Below are 14,949 nucleotides of genomic sequence, written 5' to 3' on the forward strand. Positions count from 1 at the left end.
TCATAACTGGTATCTTAAACTCTAGTCCATTACCAAATGCTTTTTTGTGTCAACGGATATGATCATACGAGTTTTCTGCCTTAACCTGTTAACATGGTGAATTATATTAATATATTTTTAAATGGTGTTCATAACTACAATAAATCCAACTTGGCCATGGTGTATTTTTTAAAGTAAGTTGTTAGATTCAATTTGTTAATTGTTTTTGATGATTTTTGCATTTATGTTCACAATGGTCTCTAGTTTTCTTGTAATGTTTTCTATCTGTTTTGGTGTTAGGGTCATGCTGGCCACATAAAACAAGCATAACTTCCTCTTTTATTTTATGAAATAGATTGGTTACAATTGGTATTGTTTCTCCCTTAAACATTTGGTGTAATTCATGAGTGAAATCAACTGAACATTGTGCTTATTTTGGAAAGCTATTGATGATTGGTTCAATTTTTAAAATAGATATGGGCATGCTAATTATTTATTTCTCCTTGTAGGAGTTTGCTTTCTAAGGAATTGGTCCATTTGATATATTTGTGGGTATAAGGTTGTTTCTAACATGAATTAGCATTCTGTTAATGTGTATGACATCAATAGTGATGATGGCTCTTTCATTTATTATATTTCTAACTTGTACCTTTTCTTTAATTTTTTACCCTAAAGGTTCATCAATCTTTTTATCAATTCTAAAACCAGCTTTTGATTCCTTCGATTTCCTATATTCTTTTTCTGATTTCAATTTCATTGCTTTTTTTGTTTTTATTTTTATTTTTTGTTTTATACCTATTTTTTCCCCCTAGAGTCCTGTGGTAGAAGATTAGATTATTAAATATGAGTTTTTTCTAATATGTGCATTTAATGTTATAAATTTTCCTCTAGGAAGTGGTTTCTCTGCACCCCACAAATTTTAATAAATTGTATTTTCATTTTCTTCTAGTTCAAAATATTTTCTAATTTTCTAGAGACTTTGTTCTCTACATGTGCTCTCTAGAAGTGTGCTGCTTAATCTGCAAAGATTTGGGAATTTTTCACCTATATCTCCATTATTGATTTCTAGTTAACTTCCTTGTGGTCTGAAAACATATTTTGTATTATCTGTATTCTTTTCAATGTTAAGTACTTCATGGCCTAGAATGTGCTCTATGTTGGTAAAGGTTTTATGTGAGTTTGAGATGAATGTTCTGTTTTTGCATGTAGTATTCTGTACCTGTCCATTAGATCAAGTTGATTGAAAGTGCTACTTAGGTAAATTAGAGTGTTATTAATACTCTTCCTGCTTGATTTATCATTATTGAAAAATAGAAATCTCTAGATATACTAGTGGGTTTGTTGATTTCTCCTTCCAATGATACCACTTTTTGCTTCCCATATTTTAAAGCTCTTTGTTAGGTGCATACACATTAGAGATTGTTATATCTTCTCAGATATATGATCACTTTATCATTTTGTATTGCCCATCATTATCTGAATAATTTTCTTTGATCTGAAGTCTTCTATCTCTGAATAGAACAGGTATTATTTAATAGCTCCTGTATCTTTCATTAGTTTAGATGTTAATGTGTACCTTTATATTAAAATGGATTTCATCTAGATAACACATAGTTGTGTCTAGTTTTTGTATTCACTCTGACAGGTCTGTTTTTAATTCATAGATTTAGACAATTCGTGATAACACTTTTTATTGATATACTTGTTCTGATATCTACCATGTTTGTAAATGTTTCATTTTGTTGCATTTTTTATTTGTTTGTTTCCTCTTTTTTCTGACTTTTAAAATTTTAATTGAGGATTTTATATCTCCACTTTACTTTTCTTCTTAGCATGTCAGTTGTGCATCTTTAAAGTTTATCTTTCGGGGCTGACATGGAGTTTACAATATGCAGTTACAATCAATCTAATTCAATTTTCAAATAATACTATACAGCTCAAGAGGAATGCCAGTACTTTAAAACAGAGTATTGCAATCTTTTATACAACTTTTGTTATATGCTTCACTTAGTTTTATACTATAACCACAGAATACATTGATATGATTATTACTTTTAGCAAAGTTTTTCTGCAAGGTTAATTAAGATGAAAAACAATAAAATATTTTATTGTACCTTCTTTTATTCCTCATCTAAAGCTTTTTCTTGTTTTATGTAATTTAAATGTCTGACCTAGATCATCGTGCTTATGTCAGCAGATTTGGTGGTGGTTGTAACATTTCTTACAGGGTAGATGTACCAGCAATGAATTCCCATTTTGGGGGTTTGTTTCTTTGTTTGTTTTGTCTGAGAAAATGTTTATTTCTCCTTCACTTTTGAAGGGCGATTTCCTGGATTAAAAAATTCTAGGTTTATGTTTTTTTTCTTTTAACATTTTAAATGTTTTGCTCCAATCTCTTCTTGCTTGCATGATGTCTGACAAGAATCTTCTATGTATTCTTTCTCTTTTTCTTCTTTTCTCCTCTTTTCCTTCTTTTCTTTTCTCTTTAGGGAAGGTAAGTTTAACCATTAGACTTTTTCAAGAATTTTTTCTTTATTTTCATTTTTCTGAAGTTTGAGTATGACATGCCAGGGTGTAATATTTTTTTTTTTTTTTTTTTTTTTTTTTTGTATTTATCCGGCTTCATGTTTTATGAGCATCCTGAATCTGTGGTTTTCTTTCTGGCATTAATTCTGAAAATTGCCTAGTCACTATTGTTTTACATATTTATTCTGTTTTGTTTCTTCTTTCTTCTATTTTATTCACACTTAGACTACAGTTTTTGAAATTGTCTTACAATTTTTGCATGTTCTAGTCTCTTTTACATTTTTTAAAAATTGTATTTCAGTTAAGGAATATTCTGTTGACATGCTTTCAAGGTCCTTGATCCTTTCCTCAGCCATGGCTAGCTATTAATGAGCACATTAAAGTCATTCTTCATGGCCGTTAGTGATTTTAATTTTCAGGATTTCCTTTTGTTTCTTTATTAGTCTTTTTATCTTTGTACTTACATTAGCCATCGCTTTTCCATGTTGTCTACTTTTTCAGTTACAGCCCTTAACCCACCCATTATAGTTATTTTAAATTCCTTTTGTAATAATTCTAATATATCTGTCCTGAGATCACGTATAATTTTGATTTGTCTCTTCAGATGATGTTTCTTTTCTGCTTATATCATGACTGAAAATTTTTGTTGAAAGATAACTTGATATCTTGATATTAGGAACTGAGTTAAATAGGCCTTTAATGTCAAGTTTTATAGTAATCTGATTAGAAATTAAATTGTGTTTAATGTTAGCCATAGGTGGAGGTACCAAGATTTTCAAATTATTTAAATATTCTTATTTTTCCCTGTATTATCTTTAGATGCTCCTAAAATTCCATTTTAATTCAATCTGAGACTTGCAGTTATAGAACCTGTTGCACATGATATTTACCATGGAGCCTTATGTTATTATGGTGGTAGGGAGTTGCAGAAAGGAGACATTCTACAATATTATGATTAAATCATTCTTTTAGTGGACCTCTGTCCCTTAGCTATGACCTCAGGAGTGTTTTTTCTTCCTTAGGTGAGACAGAAAGATTAACCAGCATTGGAGTTGGGAATTGTACTTCCACCTATGTGAGGTAAGACCCTGAGGAAGTTTTTTTAAAATTTATTTACTGGGAAGTATGCATTTTTTATAGAAAGCTGTGATGGTTACATTTTTAGGTCAACTTGGAGAGTGTTTTTGGATTAGATAAACATTTAAGTCCGTGAACTCAGAGTAGGCAGATTGTCCTTCATCATGTGAATGGTCCTCATTCAATCAGTTGAAGGTGCAAGTAGAACAAAGACCTCTGCCTCCCTGCTGGAGAGAATCCTCCAGCTGACTGCTTTTGGACTTCATTTGCACAGTCGGTCCTCTTGAACCTCTTGAGTCTCCACCTTTTTTGACCTTTAGACTGGAACTGCACCATCATTTCTTCCGGGCCTTGAGTCTGTCAGCCCAGCAAATGACAATATAGATTTGGACTCATCAGCCTTCATAATTGTGTGGGCCAATTCCTTATGGGAATTAATCTCCCTCTCTCTCTCTCTCTCTCTCTCTCTCTCTCTCTCTGTATCTCTGTAGAACCTTCTACATAGAAGCAAAACCAATGCGATATACATATTCTGACCTAATAGTAGATCATACTGGATGTTCAAAATGGTTACTTTCCTCTTCCTCTGCCACAGTCAAAAGGCAGTTTTTTCTCAGCTCTACACCACCATGATTACTTGGTAGGGTACTTGGGGTTTAAACTCACAGACATCTAAAACCCTCCTACATCTGTAGGCCCAGGAATTTTTCACTCTCATACTAGTGTACTCTCAGCCTCCTAGAATTACTCAAAATTACCTTCTAAGTGTTTCTACCAGTTTATGTCTCCAGTGGCTTCTATATCCAGGTAAGCTGATCTCAGCTATCTGCACATTTGATTATCTCTTCTGGTTTTGGTGAGCAGTTTGCCCTGTAACCTCAATTCTCTAATGGGTCCAGGAAAAATCATTGATTTTTGGTGTGTTCAGCTTTTTTTCCTGTTTTAAGGATGAAAATAACTTCTAAGCTCTTTACTTGTTGGAGCTGAAATGATACTTATAGTTTCAATGTTGCCCCTTAGCAACATATGACTGCAGGACAAAAAGTTTGCTTTACAAATAATGCTAACTAAAAAATGTTCTAAATTAACCATGCTTCTTAAAAAATAAATGAAAAATATGTAGACATTCAGCAAATTGGTTTAATCTTATTATTAATTTTTATTATCTTAGAATTTAATTTGGGCAGCAATTTTAGGTGAATATATTTCTATAAGCCTTAGCCAAAGTAAAGTAAAGGATAATCTTTATGTTTGAGAAGACTTGAATTATTAATATTAGAAATTCATTTAGAGTTCAATATATTTAATATAAAAATTCAGGGAAAAATAAAAGAATCTCAGAACACATAAAGAAGTGTGACTATAATTTAATAATATCCATGAGGTATCCTTTCCAGAGAGATAATTCTGACAAGTGCTTCTTTGAATAGAGAGGTTTCCTTTATTCATATCTTTAAAGCATCCTCTGTCCATAGGACACAAAACAAAATCACCTGAGAAGTAAAGAGTTTGTTTCACCCTTTGTCAATTTACATTTAGTCTCGAGTAGCTCTTCTAATTATTTATTTTACTTTCTTAAATTATTTTTTTTTCTCCTAGTATCATCGGTACTTAAAAGATCTGTCATATGGGTGCTGTTCTTTATTTTCTTCTAATATTTAAATAAGCCTTAATAATTGCTGCTGCTGCTTATTAATAATCTCAGTTATCCCATTAATGCATTGATGCAAAGAAGCTGCCTCTACCCTAATAGACATAAACGATCTGTGCTTTGTCTTCCATCAAGGTCAGAAGTTGCAGCCATTGATCATATCCTCCCCCTTAGCAATAGATAGATTGTGCATAGTATCTTCCAAAAGTCTGTGCAAATATAATCGTAACTCCATCTCTTCAGGCATATTTGATAGAGAATAACATTCTGTTTCCTTGACAATGGAGTTTGGCATACTGATTGTCTCAGTTGGTTTGGGCTGCTATAACAAAATACCCTAGCCTTTGTGGCTTAAACAACAAACATTTATTTCTTTCACTGCTGCAGGCTTGGAAATACAAAATCAAGGTGCTAGCAGATTTGGTGTCTGGTAAGGGCCCGCTTTCTGGTTCTCAGATAGCTACTGACCTAGCCCATTACATTTGTGCTGCTATAACAGAATTCTAGAGACTGGGCGACTTATAAGGAACAGAAATTTATTGGCTCACAGCTATAGAGGCTGAGAAGCCCGATATTAAGGTGCCAGCAGGCTCAGTGATTCTAATTCCAAGATGGCATGTTGAATGCTGGGTCCTCTGGATGGGAGGAATGCTTCATCTTTACACAGCAGAAGAAAAAAGAAGCAGAAAGGGGTAAAACTCACTCTTCTATAACAGCATTTTTTCCATCCATAAGGGTAGAGCCCTCATGGGCTAATTACCTCCCAAAGGATCTGCCTCTTAATACTGTTACAAGGGCCAATAAATCTGAACATCAATTTAAAGGAGATAAACTTTGAAACCATAGCAGCCACCATTTTGCTGTATCCTCACATGGCCAAGAGAGAGTTCATCTCTGTTATAGCTCTTGTTATCAGGCCACTAATTGCATTGCATCACGAGGGCTCCACCTTGGGGACCTAGTCAACTTCTAGAGGCTCCACATCCATCTACTATCACATTGGGGATTAAGTGTCAACATATGAATTTTAAAATCACACAAACATTCAGTCTATAGCAATAAAATATAAAAAAGGGTGAAATCATCCAAAATACTCTTCTATAAGTACCAAATTGTTTCAAATTGACTATAATTAAAGTTGAAACAATCAAACACAAGAGTAAAGAATAACCTGGGAAGGCCACACCATCCAATTTCCTTTCTTCACCACAGAGATAACTTCCTTATTTACTCATATCTGGGAGTATGTGAGACAGGTTTTGTTAATAGAGATTGAGTACATTTCTATAGGTGTAAACAGGGGACAGCATTAAGTTAAGTATTTAAAATTGCATTATTATGCTCTAATTTCAAATAGCACAGTTAAAATTGATTATACAAACACCACCCTATGGGGCATTTGCCTCCTCTACTTAGCAAATAGTCCTCTAACTATTTAAACAAATAGTTTTTTATTGCTGTTTGAAGATTTTTGGTTGACCATTTTCTCATCTATCAGGGTTTGGAAAATCAGAACTTTTGGAAGCACACTGATGGCTTTCCATTTGCAAATTTTGTGATAGTGAACTTTCCAAAATGTGAGTAAATGATGAGAGCTCTTGTGTTGCGGGAAGTCAGGGACCCTGAACGGAGGGACTGACTGAAGCCATGGCAGAAGAACATAAATTGTGAAGATTTCATGGACATTTATTATTTCCCCAAATTAATACTTTTATAATTTCTTACGCTTGTCTTTACTGCAATCTCTGAACATAAATTGTGAAGATTTCATGGACACTTATCACTTCCTCAATCAATACCCTTGTGATTTCCTATGCCTGTCTTTAATCTCTTAATCCCGTCATCTTCTTTTTAAACTGAGGATATATGTCGCCTCAGGACCCTGTGATGATTGTGTTAACTGCACAAATTGTTTGTAGAGGATGTGTGTTTGAACAAAATGAAATCTGGGCATCTTGAAAAAGGAACAGGATAATAGTGATATTCAGGGAGCAAGGGAGGTAACCTTGAACTGACTGCCAGTGAGGGGGACGGAACGTCTTTCAAATGCAAATAGGAGAACTATCGCTGAATTCTTTTTCTCAGCAAGGAACATCCCTGAGAAAGAGAATGCGCCCTGAGGGTAGGTCTATAGATGGCCCTCTTAAGGTGACCGCCTTTTACGGTGGAAGCCGAAGGCATGAAACAAGTCCCGGTCTCCTGTAGTGCTCCCAGGCTTATTAGGACGAAAAAAGTCCCACCTAATAAATTTTGGTCAGACAGGTTGTCTGCTCTCAAACCCTGTCTCCTGATAGGATGTTATCAATGACAATGCTTGCCCAAAACTTCATTAGCAATTTTCATTTTGCCCCATCATGTGGTCCTGTGATCTCGCCCTGCCTCCACTTGCTTTGTGATATTTTATTACGTTGTGAAGTATGTGATCTCTGTGACTCACACCCTATTCGTGCACTCCCTCTTCTTTTGAAAATCCCTAATAAAAACTTGCTGGTTTTATGGCTCGGGGAACATCACAGAACCTGCCGACATGTGATGTCTCCCCCGGACATCCAGCTTTAAATTTCTCTCTCTTGTGCTCTTTCCCTTTATTTCTCAAACCAGCCGAGAGGCATAGGAAATAGAAAAGAACACACGTTAACCATCAGGGGCGGGTTCCCCTGATACTCTTGGAGCCTGTATTTCTTTCATTATCAGTACCACCTTTTGCTTCTTTGACAGAGTAAAACATGTAAGCAGCTGCAAATGCTGTGTGTACAAGATATTACATGGATACAACATCAGTCATGTATATCATGCCTATTGTAGTTTTCCAGAAACAATGTAAGTTTGTCCTGGAACAATCACCCCATGTAGATGGACTGATTTGGGCACCTAATATTAATACGGTAAAATGGCAAGGAAACGACAAAGACAGATCAGTTCCCACTTTTTGAAAGACCCTTGGACATCTTAAAAGTCATGCAGGGGTGAAGGACCACAAAGAGGCAGGAAGAATAGAGCCTCACAGCCTAAATAGGCTTCTTATAATTTACTCCTCTCTTTACTTTCATAATTACCCCATGAATTAGCTGCTACTACAATTATTCCTGCTTAAACGAAGAGAAGTGGAAGGCACAGGTATAAAATTCCTTAGTTTATACAATTCTTTAGTTTGCTATGAGGATTGATGTCAAAGCCTTTAGCTCAGTGTTCTTTCTGCCTAGAAATTAGAATAGAAATTTCTTCACTGGACTCAAGATAGTTGACTTTGGATATTGCAGTGGTCACTGCTAATTGTCCACTTATATTCATTCTCTTCACTTTCTACATTCTATCAGAGACCTGACGGAAGTCTGGAATTATTTCCTCTCCCAATATTACCCCTGTTGAATGAAGGGATATTGATCTCTTCCCACCCCTATGGGTAGGGCTCCTTTTCATCTAAGAGCAGCAGGTAATACTATCCTTCATACTACTTTTCAGTATAGAAATGTACGAATGAACCACTGACTCTCTGAAAAACTTTTCTGGGTGACTCTTAGAAGGGATTTCCTTTTCCCTAAGAGAGATACTTTAGAAGTAAGATTCTCTCTCTTTTGCAGCTTGCACTTTTCTTAACAATGTTAAAAAGCAGGAAAGGAAACTAAGTGCATATACAAAATGGTGCATTGCTGAGACAGTTTACAAAGAAACAGTATCAGAGTCCTATAGTAGGAGGCCTGAAGATGCTACATTTCTAGATTCTGTGTTGTGTAAAACATCCCTTATGAGTTCAGCCACTTTTAAACAGGTTTCTGTAACTTTTATCCAGAAACTTTCTGATATAATAATATAGCATTTTATTTTTAGGAATGTATATCCAACTATCCCAAACAGGAAGTGATGTTATGTTCCCCAGGATGGCCTTGAACTCCTGTTCTCAAGTGAGTCTCTCACTACAGGATCCAAAGTAGCTGGGACTACAGGTAAACTTTCAGAATTTTATCCAGCCTTTCAATCTGCAAAGCATGAACCACTATTTTCTTCTTATCAAATCATGTATCCTCTTTCTTGATGCTCAAAATCTTCGTCACTGGACAAATTTTCCTCACTAATCAATTCATCTCACTTTGAATATTGAAAAAACAGTGTATACTCATCTTCCAAATGACTTTATGTTCACAATTCCACATAGCTGCTACCAGTTATATGCTGAGTTGGCAGTGTCTTTAATCTGTGTTGGAGTTGCCTCTTCCATTATCTTTTAAGCTCCTGTAGAAAGACAGGCTTAAGTTTCCCTTTTTATTTTTCAAAGCACATAGCATTAGACTCAAAATTCAAAAGCTTTTTATCAATTTATCCTGATAGAAACTGATATAAAATATTCCCATAGTTACCTGGGTGAAGCAATTATGAAGTTCTTTGGTTTTCTGCTTCATAGATTCAATTCATTTCTTTTCATGAAATCTGAATGGGGTTGACCCAAAAGAAGCATTGGACTAATATTCCCAAGATATGAGCTGAGTGGAATCCAAGGACTAACAGGTGTGGCCGGTTTTCACAAATCTCTGTGTCACTTTGACTTTATATTACTTGTGTTTTTTTCTCGTGGTGTAATTCTTATTTCTGTGCAGGCTAATATGGCCCCATTTTTGCGTCCTTGCATGTGATGTCCCTCCTGACAGATAGTTCACCTTTGCTGTCCAATTTGAGACCATCATCTCCTGACATAGTGCTGTCCTATGAAGGCTCACCTTGCTTCCTTTGGGACGACGTACTGTTAATCATCACCGACCTAATAACAGTGATGTTAATGCTGCAGCCATAATACTCTTGTCTCCCTCCCTAGGCCTTCTGGGCTGTTCAGACCGCTAATGTCTTGTTAAAACTTTTTTACTTATTAATTTTATCTCTGACACAGCCTGATTAGCTTCTGAATTACTTCGTGCCTATTTTTAGTCTGCCATGCTTCTATCCTTCACAGACAGTTTAATCCCAAAGTATTAATTCGTCTCTATATAATGCTGACTTGTCTTTCCACAGGTATCCTAAATCTTCCTGTTTTCACTCAAGGTCCATCCACCTTGCTTTAACTTGCATTTCTTGCCGATTACTTTCATTTTTTCTGTGGATGCAGAGAACTCCTTGTCTGGAGACCAAGAGAAAGCCTGGGGTCCATCACCAAACTATCATCAACACATGCAAGGAAGCATATAAGATTATTAAAAATCTGTGATCAACAAGGACTCTAAAAGAATCTAGGCACACTCTTATGGGAGACACTGTTGAGATTCTCTTTCTGTAGTTTAGATGCCCATAAATTCTGTTGTTGAGGAAAACTAACAAATTCAATGGTAATAAACATAAGATGGTTTGGAATAAACATGCTCTGCAGTAAACTGTCTATAACCAACTGATAAAATGTGTGGTCCGAACATTCAGTGCTATGTGTAGAAAGAAGGAAGACAGAGGAAAGTTGTAATTAGAGGGTTTGTAGAAAGCATTAACAGAGGATTTTGACCAGTGTTATGGTATGAATGATGTCTAATATGCCAGAAAGAAACAAGGAGGAATGTAATCAGGACAGGAAGAACATTATGAGGGAAAAACTTGAGAATGCACTTAAAATAAAATGAGTTGGTAAAGATAAGAAAGAAGAGTAACACTTGGAAAGGAGGCATAGAATAAAAGTTACATAGCCATTCTGGGTTGCACTGAATTTTAAGTTGAGGGGCTGGATATATTTATACTGGGACAGGGAGAGTTATAGGTTTAATTTAAAGTCAGTTAGATATAAGTGTTGGGCATCCAAACATTCAGCTGCTATTGTGAAGCCCCATGGAATCTTTTTCACACAAGACTTGACTGAGAAGTGCATTGATTTTTATATATATATATTTATGTATGACCTATATATGTGCATGTGTGTGCACACACACACACAGAGATAGCATGCACTCGCATGTGTATGTATATATGTGAACTGAATTTCGTGAGCTTCCCAGTCAATTCCATTGTGTACATCTTTCTTTTCTCCTTTAATTTGGGTCTTCTGGCTAACAGCCTAACTTTCCCACTTCTGATCCAGCCTCCACATACTACCTCCTTCTGACTTTAGGTATAACTTTGTACTTCTGGTCTCATTTATGTCACCTGATGACTTGATGCACTAATGTGCAAACCTCTACTCTTTATTCTGGCTCTGGTGGGCCTTTGGGATCTCTAGCCTCTCATTCTATGAGCTGTTTCTGAGGATAGCTCTCCATCTGTTCTGAACTATGTACACAGACAAGATTTGATAGTCAAGGGATAATATTTTGTGAAAGTAAAAATTCACTTCTGTTACCAGGACCATAGAGTAAGCCCTTTAAGAACAAGGGTGATAATCTACTCAGTTTGGCATACCCACTCTGCAGTGACTGGCATGGAATGCAAATTCAACAGACTCTACATCCTACATACATGCAAATTTTATTGGTCAATTATACTTTGATAAAGCCAAAAAATAAAATGAAATTAAGAATAAATGATACCAGCTTTTGAGATTAAACAATTTTTATTAAACAGTTATCTATCAGATGAATATGGTCACAATCTTACCTCATTAAAGTATATTGTATACTTTAGATATGTGCAGAATATTAGTATCTGTTATACCTCAATAAAAGGGGTCAGTATATGTATTGATAAGCTGTATGACAAAGCTTTACAAAGAAGTGAAAGAAGATAAAATGATGAAAATGTGTATTGTGCTGAGGAAACACATAGTAAATGAGTGTTACTGAAAGCAGCAATATGGATTCATGCAGTTGACTTGGATGAGTCTCGGAAGTTTTTGCAGAAACACAGAACTAAGATTTAAGGGATAAATAAGAATTTTCCAAATGAACAGGTAGAGGGATGATGCTCCAATCCAGGAAGAGAGGCACGTGCAAAGTCACTGAGGTATGAGCATGCCAGGTGTGCTTAGTATGGGTGGAGCTTAAAGAACGACATTGTCAGTTCCAACTAGCAAATGGTACTTGTAATGGTTAATACTGAGTGTCAACTTGATAGGATTGAAGGATACAAAGTATTGATCCTGGGTGTGTCTGTGAGGGTGTTGCCAAAAGAGATTAACATTTGAGTCAGTGGGCTGGGGAAGGCAGATCCACCCTTAATCTGGTGGGCACAATCTAATCAGATGCCAGTGAATATAAAGCAGACAGAAAAATGTGAAAAGGCAAGACTGGCCTACTCTCCCAGTCTCCGTCTTTCTTCCGTGCTGTATGCTTCCTGCTCTTGAACATGGGACTGCGGGTTCTTCAGTTTTGGGACTCGGACTGGCTCTCCTTGCTCCTCAGCTTGCAGACAGCTTATTGTGGGACCTTGTGATCATGTAATTTAATACTTAATAAATACACATACACACACACACATATATATACATATATATATAATTAGTTTTGTCCCTCTAAAGAACTCTGACTAATACAGTACTGTTGATGAGAGGATATTAGCCTGGGATGTCCAGGCTCATACAGAGCAGTGAAAGTGGAGTAATTGATGAGATCTACTTGGCTAAAATAAAGAGTTAAAAAGGAGTAGGAAATAAGGTGGATTTAGCAGGAGGACCAAAGAAAGGACAAGCCATTCCACAGAGAGACAGGGGGTACGAATGAGAACTCCTCTCCCTTATTTAACTTGTGATACCTTTCATTCTTGCTGATAATGCATTTTCAGCAAGTAGATGGTGGAAACATTTGTCCTTCTGGAACAAAGTGGGTATGTAGAGTCAATTCTGTACTTTACTCAAAACTAAGTGGATTGTGTTGGATTATTCTCAGAATCTGGGCTCTAGCCTGAACCAAGTGAGCTCTCTAGGCAAATCAAGTTTTCCATGCCATTGTTTTGTTTTGGTGGTATTGTTAATAATTATTGTAACTTAATTCAGAATCATTTCTGCATAAACCATTTTGATATTTATCAAAAAAGGTTATTCCTGTTCATCATTTTATGTGGAGAGTTAGGTTTTTGACATGGATTCTTATCTCTATTGGACAGAAAATGAGACTGAGGTTCAGATTAAAATGATTGACTACCATGACCAGGAAAATTAATCAGTGAGAAATAAGTGAAGCCTCACTCTATTTACAGTTTTTCCTGTGGCATGTTTAGTCTTTATGCTCAAAACACTGAAAAACCTCCAGAATCCTATGTTTCTTGCATTTCACTATGCCAAGATTTTGAATTAGCTATTTATTTTTTTCTGAAACATACAGCTATCAGAGAAAGAGAGAGAGAGAAAGGCATATTTTAATAAATATGGTTGTTACAATTGCACATTTTCTGGGGAGTATGATAAGCTCTATAATTAGCATGGATGCACAGCCTACTTATGGGACATCTCAATGGATTCAATAGACTATCTCTTGAAACATTCTTGTCACACATGCTGAAAATAAGGAATATGAAGATTTGATTGGCTTTCTATTTAATGTTTTTATGCTGCTCCTGATAACTTTAAATTATCCTGTAAATTGCATTTGTCTGAAGTGCTGACTAATGACTCATGGCACAGTGGCCTAAGGAACCGGACACTTGGAGAAGTAAGTCTAGGAGAGTTTAACTTAGCTGTGGCCAAATGCAGTCATGGTTAAATTTAGCTCTGAGTTAAATCCTTCCTTTTTTTTCTATTCCACATTAGTAAAATAAGGGAATCTGTTCAACCAACAGCCATTTTGCATTTATCTTTGTCATTTGTTTTGTAATGTAACTTTTAAAAGCCTCTAGTGACCTTGGCCCATAATCTAAGGAGTTCCAAAGACAGGGATTGATTTAGTTTGTGACTCACTCTCCAAATCTTTCACAGTCCTATCTATATGTGCTCCCACCATCACCTGGTTACTGGTAGCTGAGTCAGCCATACAGTTATCGATGCATCCAGGAAAGTTACCCGGTGCCTGGCTATTCATTGCTCATTGCCACCCAGCCCTACCCCATTTAGCCTAAATTAATCTTTGGGATTATACAATGAAAATAAATAAAAGTCTCATTGAAAAGCCCCACAACACTGTTTCTGAAGCCATAAAGGATTTAATTAAATTCTATAGTATATATGAAAAAATTTTCAACCTTACTAATTATCAGAGAAATGGAAACTAATACCATAATGAGATAGCACCACATACTAGTCAGAATGTCTATTATTAAAAAATCAAACATAACAGGTGTTGGGGAGGATGCAGAGAAAAGGGAACACTTATACACTGTTGGCAGGAATGTAAATTAGTACAACTTCAGTGGAAAACAATATGAAGATTTCTCAAAGAACTAAAAATAGATCTACCATTTTATGTAGCAATCCCACTACTGGGTATTTACCAAAAGGAATAGAAATCATTACATCAAAAAGATACCTGTATTTGTATGTTTATGGCAGGACTATTCACAATAACAAACATATGGAATCAACTTAAGTGCCCATCAATGGGTGATTAGATAAAGAAAAATTGGAATATATCATGGGATACTAGTCAAGCCATAAAAAATAATAAAATTGTGTCTTTTGCAGTTACATGAAGAAAACTAGAGGCCATTATTGTAAGAAAGTCAAATACCATATATTCTCACTTAAAAATGGGAGCTAATAATGTATACACATGGACATAGGGAGTGGAATAATAGATATTGGAGATTCAGAAAAGTCGGAGAGTGGGAGGAGGGTGAGGGATGATAAATTATCTAAAGGGGAACCAACATGCAGTATTCAGATGATG

The 14,949-nt window shown here is 35.7% G+C and overlaps 1 long non-coding RNA gene across 6 annotated transcripts in view; it reads left to right on the forward strand.

Moving 5' to 3' along the window:
- The window catches only part of LOC105499189 (uncharacterized), a 136,824-nt gene that overhangs the window by 65,857 nt on the left and 56,018 nt on the right, over nucleotides 1-14,949 (forward strand). For all 6 annotated transcript variants that reach the window (XR_011616936.1, XR_011616934.1, XR_011616932.1 and 3 more), the window contains 2 exons: nucleotides 3,528-3,585; nucleotides 9,062-9,177. This is a non-coding gene — a long non-coding RNA (uncharacterized lncRNA). The remainder of the gene's footprint in view (nucleotides 1-3,527; nucleotides 3,586-9,061; nucleotides 9,178-14,949) is intronic.

The sequence above is a fragment of the Macaca nemestrina genome, chromosome 19 (genome assembly GCF_043159975.1).
Source record: "Macaca nemestrina isolate mMacNem1 chromosome 19, mMacNem.hap1, whole genome shotgun sequence".
Taxonomy (NCBI): Eukaryota; Metazoa; Chordata; class Mammalia; order Primates; family Cercopithecidae; genus Macaca; species Macaca nemestrina.